The sequence below is a fragment of the Antechinus flavipes genome, chromosome 5 (genome assembly GCF_016432865.1).
Source record: "Antechinus flavipes isolate AdamAnt ecotype Samford, QLD, Australia chromosome 5, AdamAnt_v2, whole genome shotgun sequence".
In the NCBI taxonomy this organism is placed as follows: domain Eukaryota; kingdom Metazoa; phylum Chordata; class Mammalia; order Dasyuromorphia; family Dasyuridae; genus Antechinus; species Antechinus flavipes.
The window spans coordinates 193,419,980-193,435,916 of NC_067402.1; positions in this window are offsets into that span (position 1 = coordinate 193,419,980).

Consider the following 15,937-nt stretch of genomic DNA (forward strand, 5'->3'; position numbering starts at 1 on the left):
AGTCTCAGATGTTCTTCATGAAGACTTCTTCTTATTCCTTAGCACATTGTGCTAAGCTGGCTGCAAACACCAACATGTACTCCACCCATTTTCTAGGTTCCTGATGACTTGATCCCCTGACTTTCTGAAACTCACAAGGTTGGAGCTCTGGATTAATCTCCCTCACCTAGAACAGAAGAACGTATGTTGAGGCCCATTTTCATGAGAGGGCAGCTAGATGGCAAAATGGTTAAAGTACTGATCATAGGGTCAAGAAAACTCATCTTCCTGAATTCAAGTCTGGCCTCAGACACTTACTATGTCATTTAAACATTTGCCCATTTCCTCAACTGAAAAATGAGCTGGAAAAGGAAATGGCAAACCATGACAATATCTTTGCAAAGAAATCACCAAATAGGGCCACAAAGAGGTGGATGCAACTGAACAACACCAAAAATTTTCATGTGGCCACATGGCCTCAGATGGGAGAAAGCCCAATGCTTCTCTCCATTCTCTATTGGATGCTGTCCTTAAAAGAATTAGACCACCAAAGAACAACCAAAGAGTAAAGTGGCCAAGGATTTAGCTAATTAGTTCATTTTGCCTCTTCAGTCAATCAAGGAGTCTTCTGTTTGACCACATGGTTAGCTAACAAAATCCATTTTCAGAAGGCATACCCTAATGTCTCTCCAAAGCCCTTCTATTATTTGTCATCACAACTGTCCCAGAAGCAGACACTTTAGCCTCTCCCACATATGAGGAATTTTCATCCCTTGAGTACACAATGTACTTTATGCATGAAAACTGTCCCTAATGACATCATTATTCCTTTCTCCTCAACTGGACTTGTAATTAGAAACATCCAAGTTTGAATCATGCCCCAGACAGGGCAATTAAGCAATTCACTTCATCGGTCTCAGTCTCAAAAAAAAATTTTTTTTCTAGTACGGATCAAATGAGAAAGAACTTTTCAAACTTTAAAGTGCTAGATAAACTTATTGTTATTTTAATTATTATTATTATATCTCCTGGCCCCAGATTTCCACAGGGTCACATCAGCTGTACCAGTCTTTAATGCCTCCTTTTGTCCACCAGTTTTGAAGAGGACTAAGTTCTCACAGTATATGTTCTTTGGTTTCAATCATCACTCAGTACCTGAACATCTCTAGAGATAGGAAAGAAGCCATCAATCAATCAAAAAGCATTGATTGTTTACTATGTTCTAGACTCTGCAAAAGACAAAAATGAAACAGCATTTGTATAAGCATATACCAACAAAACAGGCACAGGATAATGATGTGGAAGTATGTATTTATTCTTTCCCCCTTTAGAATGTAAGCTCCATGAGGTAAGAGATTGTGTGTGTGTGTGTGTGTGTGTGTGTGTGTGTGTGTACATCATTCCTGTGGTTGTCTGAGCGGATTGTAGTATAGGCACTTGTAACATCCTTAATCTTCTGTACTCCCTCCTGCTCAGTGATTAGGGACAAAGATCCTTTCTAGATCCAAAAAGTTTGGGGGTTTTTTCTCTCTTTTAAAGTATCTTAGGATATGAGATTTTCTAGACACAGACCCTCCCTCCCTATCCCCTTTCTCTCAGAAGACTTATTTAGTTACACTCTCTTACAACAATCAGATCTCTTCATAAAATGCCCCAAATCCACATCATCCCTTTGTCTATTTTTATCAGAAGAAATGCTATTAATTCAACCACAATAGCTCATAAACTCCCACCCCTTATGAAAATTCCTAACATTCAGATAGAGGTCTGGGTCTCTATTTTGATTTAAATTTTTGTTTATCTTTAGCTCACCCTTAACCTCTAAATGTTTGGAGGCAAAAATCAAGGTACAAGAAATATGTCGTTAAAAGAAGCAAAAAGTATACCCCAATGTCTGTTTCAAAATTGGTACAGAAAGGGAAAATTGGGGTCAGAGTGGATCTTTTAATGAATTTCCTTCAATCCTTGAAGTGATATGTACAATTACCAGTATAATTTTGACTTGAGTCTCCTCTGAGATTCCTGTAAGGTCCCAATTATCTTCCTTTACTGATACTTTACCCACAGCATCTCAGACCCCTTTTCATTTTCATTTTTCCCTTTTTTATTTTCTTCTTCCCTTTCTTCTGCTGCCTTCTTGTCAGAAATCCTTTCTACTTCTGCTCATAAAACCAGGGCTGAGGATGCTTGCTGTCTCCTTAGTGCTATTGCTGTTCAGCTTTCAAACTGCTCCTAAATTTATATTTCACAGACTGGTGTTGTTTACCTTTCATTTTCAAAGAGGACCAATGTCATTGATTTTGTGATCCCCTGACCTTAGGGGGCTTCCATTCTAATGAGTCAATGGTCTTGGGTCTTCTGGCTTTGGAATCTGCCTCAGGAAACTCTCACACCTCATCTGTCTGATTCTGACCATCTTTGGCCAGATAGCTTCTAGCCTCAGGAAACTCCCACAGATCCAACTCCTGAGAAAATAGTGAATAAGACCACTCCAATCTGACTGGTAATCTTATCAGTAATAATCTGATCAACTGAGAACCACTCCTTCTGGAGAACATTCCTTCCTACTTTGAGCTTTAGAATTAGCATATCTATGATTGAAGGCTGTATAAGTGTATCTCCTTGCTTTATTTTCTTTACTAGATTTCCTTACAATTCAGTCTGCTTTGTAATGGTGGTATATTACTTTCAATAAACTTTGCCCCTTGACTAGGAGAAGGGTTCAAACCTGCAAATTCTTTGGAGACACCTCGCAACACCAGCTTGGGGAACTTTTAGGTTCCCCTTTTTCTAACCTCAACAACATCATGGGGTGATAAATTGGATTTAAGTGAGACATAGTTGCAGAAAGTTCTCAGTCTTTCTCTCTCCCAGAGTCTTCAAAATCCAGGAGTAAGGACAGAAGTCAGGATGACTAGAGATGGCCTAGAATGCAATGGATGACCTTGGTGGGATCTTCAATATCTGAGAAAGCTCTAGGAATTCCATAGCACCTGCTTCAGCTTCCTTCATGGCCACTGAAATAAATTGCTCTCATAGGCCCATTCAGCCAAAAAAAGTTTCACATACTTGGGTAGACACCCATCCTAATTCACTGACTAGTTTGAAGCCCATTGATTCCCTTCAACCTGGTTTAATCCAGGTTGCACAAACTACACAGCTTCTTGGAGCCACAAGTGACAATTGAGTTCTAGATGACACCAAAGGTGGTTAAATAGTCCTGAAAAGAACTAGGCAAGCTCTCACACCAATGTCGCTAGTTCTCCTTGAATAATCCACATTACATACTTCTCAGATTGTAAAAGTCCCTTTAAGAACTTTTGAGCATATCTCTTCAACAATGAGATGATTCAAACCAGTTCTAATTGTTCAATAATAAAGAGAGCCATCTACAGCCAGAGAGAAGACTGTGGGAATGAATGTGGTTCACAACATAGCATCCTCACTCTTTCTATTGTTGTTTGCTTGCATTTTGTTTTCTTTCTCAGATTTTTTCCTTCTTGATTTGATTTTTCTTGTGCAGCAAGATAACTGTATAATATTGGATTTAATATATATTTTAACATATTTAACATGTATTGGACTACCTGCCATCTAGAGGAAGGGGTGAGAGAAGAGGGAAAAATTAGGAACAGAAAGTTTTGCAAGGGTCAGCGTTGAAAAATTACCCATGCATGTGTTTTGTAAATAAAAAGCTTTAATAAAATAAAATAAATATTTTTTAAAAGGAGAAAAAAAAGGAACTACTGAGCATAATTCAAGTCTCTCTTCTAGTTCAAAGATAGTCTCAAATCTCTCTCTTACCTGAGAGAGGCAATGTTTGCTCTTTTGAACTATAAATCCCAGGGTGCCAAACAAATCTTGTTAGGTTTGTATTTTCGGTGTTTAGCATGGTGCCTAGCATATAGTAGATGTTTAATAAATGTTTATGTCATTTCCTCAATATGTCATATTGATATATCAATCGACTGATTAAATACAAAATAATTTTGAAGGGAAAGCATTAGCAGCTGGGGGGATCAAAAAAGGTTTAATTTAGAAGGTGGCACTTCAGAAGAGTTTTGAAGGAAGCAAGGAACTCTTAGGGATAATCTGGAAATGACATGCGTTTCTTTTTTTTTTTTTTTTCTGAGGCAAATGGGATTAAGTGACTTTCCCAGGGTCACAAAGTTAAGAAATATTATGTGTTTAAAGCCAAATTTGCACTCAGGTCCTCCTTACTTTAGGGCTGGTGCTCTACCCACAAATCTGCCTCTCTCTAGGCAGAGATTAGAGACAAATAAGTTCAGTTAGGTTACAGTTTTGTTGTTTTTCAGTCATTTCAGTTGTCTGACTCTTCATGACTCCATTGGGGTTTTCTTGGCAAAGATACCAGAATGATTTGACATTTCTTTCTCCAGGTCATTTTTCAGATGAGAAAACTGAGGCAGACAGTGTCAAATAACTTGCTCAGGGTCAAAAAGCTAGTAAGTATCTGAGGCCACATTTGAACTTGGGTCTCCCTGACTCTAGACTGGGCATTCTATCTACTGCTCTAACTGCCATTAGGTTCTAATATAGAGGGTTTTTTTTTTTTGTTGTTGTTGTTGTTCAGTTGTTCAATGTTGTTCAATTCTTTGTGACCCAGTGGACCATAGCAAGCCAGATCCTTCTATCCTCAACTACCTCTTAAAGTCTGTCCAAGTTCATGTCCACTGTTTCCAGGATCATGATCTTATCCATCCATCTCATTATCTGCCATCTGCTTCTTCATTTGCCTTCCATCTTTCCCAACATCAGAGTTTGTTCCAATGAGATCCATCTTCTCATTATCTAGCCAAAGTAGTTGAGCTTCAGCTTTAGAACAGTAGTGTCCAAAAGGGCTGTAAAGGTAAGGTGGGACCAGATTATAAAGATTTTTAAATACCAAATAGAAGAATTTTTATTTGATCCTGGAATATCTATCTATATTATATATATGCACGTATATGTAACATACATGCATACCTATAATATAGATAGATAGCATATATATAATATAAATAGATTTAAATATAGTAGAGGAGTGATATGTCAGAACTGTATTTCAGGAAAATCATTTTGCAGGTATATAGAGATTAGATTTACAATGAAAACAACTTGACACAGAGAGACCAGTTAGAAGGATATTGTAATAATTCAGTGAAAGATTCTGAGGAAACTGAATTAGGGTAATGGAAAAAGAAAGAAATGATTATAAGAGATGTGGAGGTAGAATCAACAAGATTTGGCGATTAATTGTATATATGTGATGTGAAGGATAGTAAGGAATTAAGAATGACTCTACAATTTATAAACCTGAGTGTTTGAAAGGATGATGATGCCCTCAGCAGAAATAGCAAAGAAAAATGAGTTTAGGGAAAGCATGTTAGATTAAGCTGCCTATAGATATCCAACTTGAAATGTCCATTAGGCAGTTGGTACAGAGTAGAGAAGCAAAACATACTAGAACTGGATGTATTGAATTTGACATTATCTACATAAAAATTTAATTATCATCAAACCTAGGCCAGCCAAAGTAATCATCAAGTAGCAATTAGATTTTGAGGGAATTTGTTTTGTTTGACTATTCGTATTTGTTACAGAAAGTTTTATTTTTCTCTTTTCCTTCAATGATGCAAAAAATGAGAAGGGTAAAAAATAAATATCTGTTAATTATTCTAAGTAGAAAGATTTGTGATATGAATGGGAAATATTGCATGAAATTTCAAGTGAGATCAATGTATTTATTATTCATTTTACTTTGTTAGAAGATATCTCTCAGGAAATTTTCCCTATGATTTCTTCATGATCTTAAGGTATTGGGGCAGGTAATTTGGAACTGTTCCTCCAATCCCTCATGAGAAAAGATGGAAGATGACTTCTTATTCCATCTTCCCCAATTGAAAGGCTTAATAAATGCTCAATTCCTTTTCTAATGGTCCTTTCCAGAACTCAATTTCATTAAAATTGTTTCACATTCAACTCTCCTGAGCTTTGTAGAGCCCAAATGTTACTCCTACTCTATGGATGGCTGAGCTTTTCATGAAGAGAGAGTACTTAATTCTCTTTCTTTAAAACATATACACAAATATGATTTATTTCTTAAATATCTCCCAATTATATATTTAAAACATTTAAACTTTTAGTTTTAAAAATTTGAGTTCCAAATTCTCTCCCTTCCTCCCCCACTCCTTGAGAGGGCAAGCAGTGTGATATCAATTATACATGAAACAATCTTCTTACAATTTTCCTGTGTTTAATAAACCATGTGGTTTCACAAAGTAGAATTGACTGTGTAAAAATATAAATATAGAAGGTCACGATTGAGAAGGGGAGGTCCCTATGAAATGAGCATCTCATTTTCATTTTCTTAGAAGTAGGAACCTGGGTCAGTGAGGATTTCCTTCTTTCTATCTTCTTTCAAGGCTGAGATTGGGCAGGTTTAGCTGCATGCACACAGACATAGAAGAAAGCTCTTTCACTGGTTAAATAAGGAATTAAAGCAACAGCTGATTTCCTGTAGTCTTGCAGAAAGCAGGACAGGAAAGAAGCCAGGTTCAAGCTTCTGTAGTATTGCAAATATCACCTGGGATGCTTGCCAAATGCATGCTTTGCCCATAGCAACATCACAATAGCAAAAACAATTTCTTATTTAAAAAAAAATCAGAAATCCTTTTCCCATGACAATTAGAAATTATTGGCTCCTTTCTTTGACAGAAAGATAAAGAGGAAGGAGAATTGGGTGGGAAGAGGAGAGAAGATTCCTGCTCCCCTCTGGGGTCCTAAAATTGGTCATTGCAGTCTAATGGTTTACCTTTTGAGAAAAGAGACTCTGGCTAAAGAAAGAACCTATAGAATCAATATTTTTCCCTACTCTTCTGCTCCAGTTCTTGACTTATTCTGGAAGAGTGAGTGTTTGACAAGTCACAACTACCAGCAGGTTAAGATAGAGGAAAGAAGGCACTAAGGAGAGGACCCCACCTGGGTCCTTCAGCATTTTCTTTTTAGTGGGGCAACTGAGTCCCAACTTGAGAAAAGTCCAGTGAAAACCCAGTCAATTAAGAAACCTCAGCAGTTTTATACTTAATTAGATTTTTCAAAAGTGAGTGTGTGTGTGTGTGTGTGTGTGTGTGTGTGTGTGAGAGAGAGAGAGAGAGAGAGAGAGAGAGAGAGAGAGAGAGAGAGAGAGAGATTGTGAATGTGTATGTGTGTGTATGCATGATGGTACTGCTATGGTGACAGGTCTTGTGGTTGATTTAAAGCAGGGCTTTACCATGTCACCCAATAAAAATAAGACTCAGACTTTTTTAATAGAACAAATTACTTAAGTTTTATATTTAACTAGGGACGACATAACTGGGGACAGCACTGAAGCTATTACTGGTTTTCAGAATATCTTAGGAATCTGAGCTGCCTCCTCCGGCATATGTTAACAACCATCATCACAACATATGCCCAGCAGCCTCGAGGGCCTGGATGTGACCCTCTGGAGCAGCTTTTATGGATTTCTTTCCCCTTTTAAGGACTTGGTCTCTTCTTGATCTGGGGTATATTGTTAGATTGGTTCAGGTGAGGGATTTTCCACATGTATCTTGCGGAAGTCAAAAGTGAGAAGTTTCATTTTAGTTCCTGACGATGTCATTAAAAAAAGAATTGGAATACCATCAGCAAGGTCTCTTAGATAATCATGAGAGAGAATTTAGTTATGGTGGTGTCAAGAGGATGTCATGAAGCCATCTACAAGACCTTGTAATATCATGTGTTATGTTGATAAAAAAAAATGGTGATGTTGAAGCTGCTGATAGTAATAGGGACAATGATAAGAGCTGAGACAACCTACCCTATTATCCTACCAACATCACAATCATGCCAACAGAAGGTGGGTTTGAAGAAGCATATCTGGGGATAAGAGGGCAGTGATGAACTTACATGGAAGTGGAAAAGATGATCACCTAATTAAGGATGTTCTTTGAAGAGTACTAAGAATACTCCTTCACCACAAAGCATTTCCCTTCACTATGTGTTACCCAGAGTTCTTGATACTCTACTTCATTATTGAGGAACTGCTGCTGGATCCACAAGGGACACTCTCTTCTCTAAGGGATGCATCTGCTCTGGCCTCAGACATTCGGTTGAACGAAGTTCAGTCCTAGGGGTGTTTGCCTCTAATCAAAAGAGTTAGGTTTCCTTTTTTCATAATTATTAGCTCATTAAACTTCTACTCTTGCACACCAGAAAACCAACTATAAGGTAATCTTGAAGATGTCCATTCTTAGAATCCCTGGTCTCTAATATGTGCTCAATAAAAGGGCAATCTATAAATGCTCATTTTAAGCTCATCAAGACAAACAGAAGTCAATTTACCACATCCTTCTCCTGAAAATCATCATTTTCTTTTCCCTAAATAAGAAAGAAATCTGTTTCCTATTTTGGTCAAGAAATCAAAGAGAGAGAAAATCCAAGAAAAGAAAGGGGTAAAATGTTGAGTCTTTTCAAAATTCTCTTAGAGACCACAGGAAGGGAAGGTCCTCCAATGAAAATTCATACTCCTGAACTTCAGTCTACCAAGTCTTAGAAGGCAACTCTGACCTTGTCAGAGTTAGTAAGGTGTCAACTCCTTGGTAAATGTCCTTCAGATACCTGAAGTAATGTTTACCCCCTCTCATCTCATCAAGTTTATTTAAGTAACTCAAAAAATTGATCAGATATTCTCTTGTTCAATCTCTATTCTTCGTACATCAGAGAGGGGCAAGAAAAATTTTATGTGCTATCTAAAAGTCTAATTGGAGAGCAGAACCAGGAGATCATTATATACCTCAACAATGATACTGTTTGAGGATGTATTCTGAAGGAAGTGGATCTCTTCGATAAAGAGATCTAATTCAGTTTCAATTGATCAAGGATGGACAGAAGCAGCTACACCCTTACTTTGTTAGAAGATATCTCTCGGGAAATTTTCCCTATGATTTCTTCATGATCATAAGGTATGGGAAATGAATATAAACTGCCTGCATTTTTGTTTTTCTTCCCAGGTTATTTATACCTTCTGAATCCAATTCTCCCTGTGCAACAAGAGAACTGTTCAGTTCTGCACACATATATTATATCTAGGATATACTGTAACCTATTCAACATGTGAAGGGCTGCTTGCCATCTGGGGGAGGGGGTAGAGGGAGGGAGGGGAAAAATCGGAACAGAAGTGAGTGCAAAGGATAATGCTGTAAAAATTACCCTGGCATGGGTTCTGTCAATAAAAAATTATTTAAAAAAATAAAATAAAAGTCTAATTGGAGAAATCAGAAAAGACTTCTGGGAGATGGCATTTGAATTGGTCTTTAAAGAATAGGCAGATATTCTAGGGGAAAAGGGTTTAGGGAAGGTTTGGGGAAACTACTCCAAGAATAAGGAGTCAAGGCAAAGAGTCAGGAAGGAGGTATATAGAGGGAAAAAGGAATAGGCCAGTTTAGCTGGAGTTTAATGTGCAAGGCAGAAATAGTTTGAGATGAGATCAGAAAGGAAAGATGATGACAGATTGTGGCAAACTTGAGCACCAGGTAAAGAACTTAGAATTTTAATCTATAGATGAAAGAGAATTTTTTTTTGGCTGAGGCAACTGAAGTTAGGTGCCTTGGCCAGGGTCACACAGCTAGGAAACATTAAGTGTCTGAAGTCACATTTGAACTCAGGTCCTCCTGACTTCAGGGCTGGTGTTCTATCCACTGCATCACCTAGCTGTCCCAAAAGAGAATCTTGAAGGATTTTGAATAAAGAAGTAGCATCATTTATATCACTTTAAGGTTTTCAAAGTGCTTTGTAAACATCTCATTTTTTCCTCACAACAATCCTGGATGCTATTATTATCCTCATTTTACAACAAAAGAAACTTGAAGCAGATAGTGGAGTCACACAATTTGGAACAAAGTATCTGAGGTCAGTTTGAACTCAGGTCTTCCCAAGTCACTGGGATGCGATGTTCCTCTATTGTATCACCCAGCCAACTCTTCATTATCCAAATAATGAGGTTGGATTTGACATCAATAGAACTTGAGAGACTATTCTGAAGAAACATATTTTTCCTAGGTGTGAGAGTGATTTCAGTTTTGGCAAAACCCAGAAACAGATCTTTATACAAGGAAAATTAACATATATGAATTATTTGAAGTTTAATGAAGATAGGGAACGAATGCCAAGTCACTATTATAGTACTTATACAGAAGAAAACCACCTACAAGATGATTGGCTCAAACCTAATTGTTTTATCAGAAGACATGTGCCAGGAGTTTTTGAACCATACAGAACCAAGTAAAATATCTAAGTAACAATCTTGCAAATTATTTTATATCCTGATAAGGTTTAAATATTAAACTCATAGCAGAATGTAAAAATAGTTATAAGTGAAGTTAGGGAACCATGTTCTAAATTCAGTTTTTGTTAGAAATACGCTTATGAGTCTTTTCTATTGAGCGTTTCCTTTTATGTATAGGACTAAACTACCTATCTCAATTGATGCATATTATGCATTAAGTACCTTTTTATTCCTATCTTTTGCTGCTAGATGTAGACCAAAATCTACTAAGCCATCAGTAAAATGATATCCAGGATATCAGAATCTGGGTTTAACACTGAAAAGTATGAAAAATAAGAGATTGAACATTTTCATTAGAGATAACTCCCCAAGGACTAAATTCATTCTTTGGGGCTAAAAACAAAGGTTATATCAGCAATGTAAAGAAGTTTGACAATGTATTCATTGGGAAGTATCTTACTGAACTGAAATAAAATATACAAATCAATTAGAAATTTAAAAAAAAAAAACTATGGAGGGTCACATAACTCACCCTTTCGTACCTCCCTCTCTTTTCCTCTCCCAACCCTAGTCAACACCAAGCAGAGTGGACAGGGCAAGGATATGGCCATTTGATTGACAATACAATTCTCTCCCTCTTCCTTGCCTTTCATGTTGCCATCTGTGACCTCTCCTCTTCATCAGCTAATACTTCTCTCTGCTATTGTTCCTGATACTTAGGTTACAGTTTCTATTCAAGGCTTCCCTCAATCATTTTAAATAATATCATCTTTGTAAAAATTTGCAGGGGAAAGAAGTAGCCATACACTGATTCAACTGATCAGGCCATCTAGCCCTGACAATTCATGCCCAATAGGGTAAAATTTAAAGGCTGTTTTTGGCTTCAAAGGCCATGTTTTTCAAGAACTTATTTGTTCTATTATGAAGAATAAACAAGGGAATGAAGGGAAAATTCCAAAAAAAAAAAAAAGCATAAGATAAACATAAATAATAATGAGATTTAGGTTCCATTTGTGTCTCTGTTCCTTATCTAACTAGCTATATGACCTTAAAGAAATCATTTGCAGTCTTTAGATTTTGGTTTTCTCAAGTGTGAAATGAGAAAGTTGAACTATATGTTTTCTAAGCTTTGACATACATGTTGGAATAGGGATGAAGTCATAGAACTGAAGCAAGGAAGAACTGAGTTCTAATCCTGACTCAGCCATTTAATAGCTATGTGATCAAGGATGCACAGTAACCTTGAAAAGCCAATAAACCACTCTATTCTTTAGCTTTCTCATCAAAGTTGGTCCTTAATAAGTTCAACTCTAAGACCCTTTCCATCTCTAAATCTATTATCCTGGAACTAGGATTCTATGAGGTCACTTACATATGGACCATAGCCAAGGCAAAGACCATGCTAGTCAGAAGTTTAGTCTATCACAATGGACTTTAAACAGCTTGATAAGTCTCTTATCAAGAGGGCATGCAAATTAAATTGGATAATACATATGCAAAAATGCCTAAGATATGACCAATGGAACCTAATTAGTAGTAGTACTTACATAGCCGGCAAATTTTTACAATGCATTTTGCTTACAACAACCCTATTAGATGCTGTCAAGGAGGAGAGGAAAGAGAGAAGAGCATTTATTAAGGACTTATTATATTCTAGGCACTGTGCTAAAAGCTTTACAAATATTCTTTCAATTTTATTCTCATGACAATCCTATTGGGTAGGTGATAATGTTCCTTTTTTTACAGTTGAGGAAACTGAGGCACACAGATTGGGGTCACACAGGTAGCCTGAGGCTAAATTTGAACTTAGATCTCCCTGAATCCAGATCCAGAACTCTGTCTCCTTCTTCATCTTCCCATTTTACAAATAAAGAAAGTGAGGAGATGAGAAACTTAGTCAGCCAGTAATAGAATAAGCATTGGAATGAGCACAAAAGACTTGGGTTTTACTTCTAGCTCTATAACTTCCTATTGTGTAATCTACCCAAGTCACTTCCCATTTTGGGGATTCACTTTTTTCATTTGGATAATGAGAATATTAAAGTAAGATTGCTATCTTCAAAGCTCTAAATTTATAATATGACTTGCATAAGATTCCAAGGCTAATCAGTGACAGAGTCAATAATAGGACCCAACTTTTCTCATTCAAGGTCTAGTATTAGTTCTATTACATAGTGAAGTTGGAATTTATTTAATGCAAATATCATTTGGGAAAGACTTAGGCAGAAGCATCTTGTTAGATGTGAGAGTGAAATCATCTTTCACAAAACTCACAATCAAATTGAAACATTACATATCTTATGAAAAGTCAGCTTCTAAATGATCCAAATGAATAAAATATGAATCTGAGTCCTAGATCACCTCCATGACTGCTCTCAAGTCAACTTCATGGTAGGTCTCTCCCTCAGATCAGAAATTTCTTAACTATAGGGCATCCTCAGACTCATTCATGTCTCTACCCCGAATCTGAGAGTAGTAATCAAATAAGATCTTCCAGGGAGAAAAGAAGTCAATCAATTGTCTTCTAGATCTACTTCAGGTGCTAGGGACTTCCCAAATCAAATCAGTCTTGCATGTGTGGCCACTCTTTCCCTATGAGATTGATATTCCTCTGTTAAAATGTAAGTTTTTAAGAATACGCTGTTCAAAATGCTCTAAATCACTATTGATTAAAGAAATGCACATTAAGATAACTTTGAGGTACTACTTCATGCCTCTCAGATTGGCTAAGATGACAGAAAAAAAATAATTATAAATGTTGGAGGAGAGGTGGGAAAACATGTATTGTTGGTGGAATTATAAAATGATCCAACCATTCTGGAGAGCAATTCGGAATTATGCCCCAAATGGCCATAAAACTGTGCATACCTTTTGATCCAGCAGAGCCACTACTGGGTCTGTATCCCAGAGAGACCATAAAAAATGGAAAAAGGACCTACATGTACAAAAATATTTGTAGCAACTCTTTTTATAGTGGCAAGGAACTGGAAATTGAGTGGATGCTGATCTCTTGGGAAATGGCTGAATAAGCTATGATATATGAATGTAATGGAATATTATTGTTCTATAAGAATTGATGAGCAGACTGATTTCAGAAAAACCTATAAAGATTTAACTGATGCTGAATGAAATGAGCAGAACCAGGACAATAATGTGCATAGTAACAGCAAGACTATATGATAATCTAAAAAGAGAAAAGGGCCCACTTTTGCAAAAATGTTTGTGGCAGCCCTTTTTGTAGTGACTGAAAACTGAGTGGATGCCCATCAGTTGGAGAATGTCTGAATAAGTTATGGCATATGGAATATTATTGTTCTATAAGAAATGATCAACAGGATGATTTCAGAAACACATAGAAAGACTGACATGAATTGATGCTAAGTTGAATAGAATCAAGAGAACATTGTACACAGCAACAACAAGATTATGTGATCACCTGTGATGGACTTGGCTTTTGTTGTTGTTGTTGTCTGCTTGTTTTTATTCCTGTTCTCATTTTTCATTTTTTATCTAATTTTTCTTGGGCAGTATGATAAATGTGGAAATATATTTAGAAGAATTTCATGTCTTGCATAACCTATGTATAATTTATATTGGATTACTTGCTGTCTAGGGATGGAGAATGAGGGAAATGGAGGGAGAAAAAAATGAAACATAAGATTTTTCAAGGATGAATGTTGAAAACTATCTTTGTATGTATTTTGAAAATAAAAGCTATTATATTAAGAATAAAAAAGATTATGAGATGATCAACTGTGATGGACTTGGCTTTTGTCAACAAGGTGATGTATTCAAGGCAATTCCAAAAGACTGTGATGGAAAGAACCTGCATCCAGAGAAAGAACTATGGAGACCGAATGTGGATTGCAACATAATATTTTCACTTTTGTTTGTTTATTTCCATCTTATGATTTTTTTCCCCTTTGGTCTGACTTTTCTTGCATAGAATATAGAATATTCCATATTCCACGAAATATGGAAGTACTTTTTAAAGAATTGTACATATTTAATCTATATCAGATTACTTGCTGTCCTAGAGAGGGGGGAAATAAAAGTGGGAAGAAGAAAAAATTTGGAATGCAAAGTTTTACAAAAGTGAATGTTGAAAACCATTTCCACATCTATTGGAGGAGAAATGCTATTTTAAAAAATTAAATAGCCTTTTTCGTTTTGTATCCTTTGTGCTAAGCATAGTGCCTTTTACCTAATAAACCCTTAATAAATGTTTTTTATTATTTTATATTCGTTTCCTCCTTTTCTTTTGGCTTGAAGGCTATCACTCTCTCTGCCTCCCTTTTTCTTTCATCAGTTCATAACATTTGAAAATCTATTAAACTTTAATTTAATAGAAATTTCAGAGGCCATTGTGTAAAGGCAGGGATTCTTAACCTTTTAAGGCATGTCAATGGACACTTCTGAGAATGCTTTTGAATGCATAAATAAAGCATACACAATAACAAAAGAAACCAGGCATGTTAAAATAAAGTTATAAACATATATATGTATGTATATTAAAATTAGGGACCTTAGATTCAGAATCCTTGATAATGGAAAAGAAATTGGATGTGGGAGTCAGAAAACTTTGCTCCATCACTTTCTTTCAAGTCCCAGCTAGAATCCCACCTTCTACAGGAAACCCTTCCCTATCCCTCTAAATTCTTATGTCTTCCTTTTACTGATTATTTCATACTTATCCCACATATAGCTTGTTTGTACAGTTCTTTTTAGGTTATCCCTCATTAGATTGAAGTTCCTCAAGAGTAGGAACTGTCTTTTCTTGGTGTCTTCACTACTTAGCACAACAGACCCTTGATAAATGTTTACTGACTGATTGTATAAGCATTTATTCCTAGTTAGTTTCCAGTCCTTCCTTCCATTTTTAGCTGAAAAAACTGAGGCCCAGAGAAATTAAATAGCTTGCCTAAAGTCACGTAGCTAGTTAGTAAAAGATCAACTGAGAACCTAGGACTTCTAACTCCTCGTCCAATGCTTTTTCTACTAATCAGGCAGTCTAACTTTATCTGAGTTGTCTATTAAGATGCTTCCATCTTAAGAAAATGATTTTTTGTTAAGTTTATTCCAAAGAATATTTGAGAAATATAAGTAGGGAATAGTGGATTTTGGGCTTAGGTAAGACCAAGATAGATCTTCAGGGAAGTGGAATGGGAAGAAATCTGAAGAAAAAAGGATTTGGGACTATTACCTGTAGTATGAAGCAAAGAGACTTAGGATATAGACACAGTCATCTAGTTGTATTAAGTAACTAAGAGAGTGAGCTAGATTAGAACATTAAAGAATGATTATTCTAGTTTATCAGGGGATTGTAAATTATGCTGGACAAAGTTACCATAAATTCAAGCCACTTAACAGAATATCCCAAATTAATAGTGTCCCTCCTTCCATTAAAAAAAAAAAGTCTGTTTCTTCATAGATCATTAGACATATATCCCTCTGTTCTCAGAAATGTCTCTTTCCACTGAAGATCCTACTTTTCTCTGCACTGCAAATTTGGTTCTTCAGGATCTTTAGATATTCTTCTGGAACATGGATAATTTAAGTCATAGACATCTTTCTCCAGTCCCTCCCAACTTCGGTAATGAAAACTCTTCATTGATGCCTTACTCTGGGCTCCAGCCATCACCGGCCTTCCCA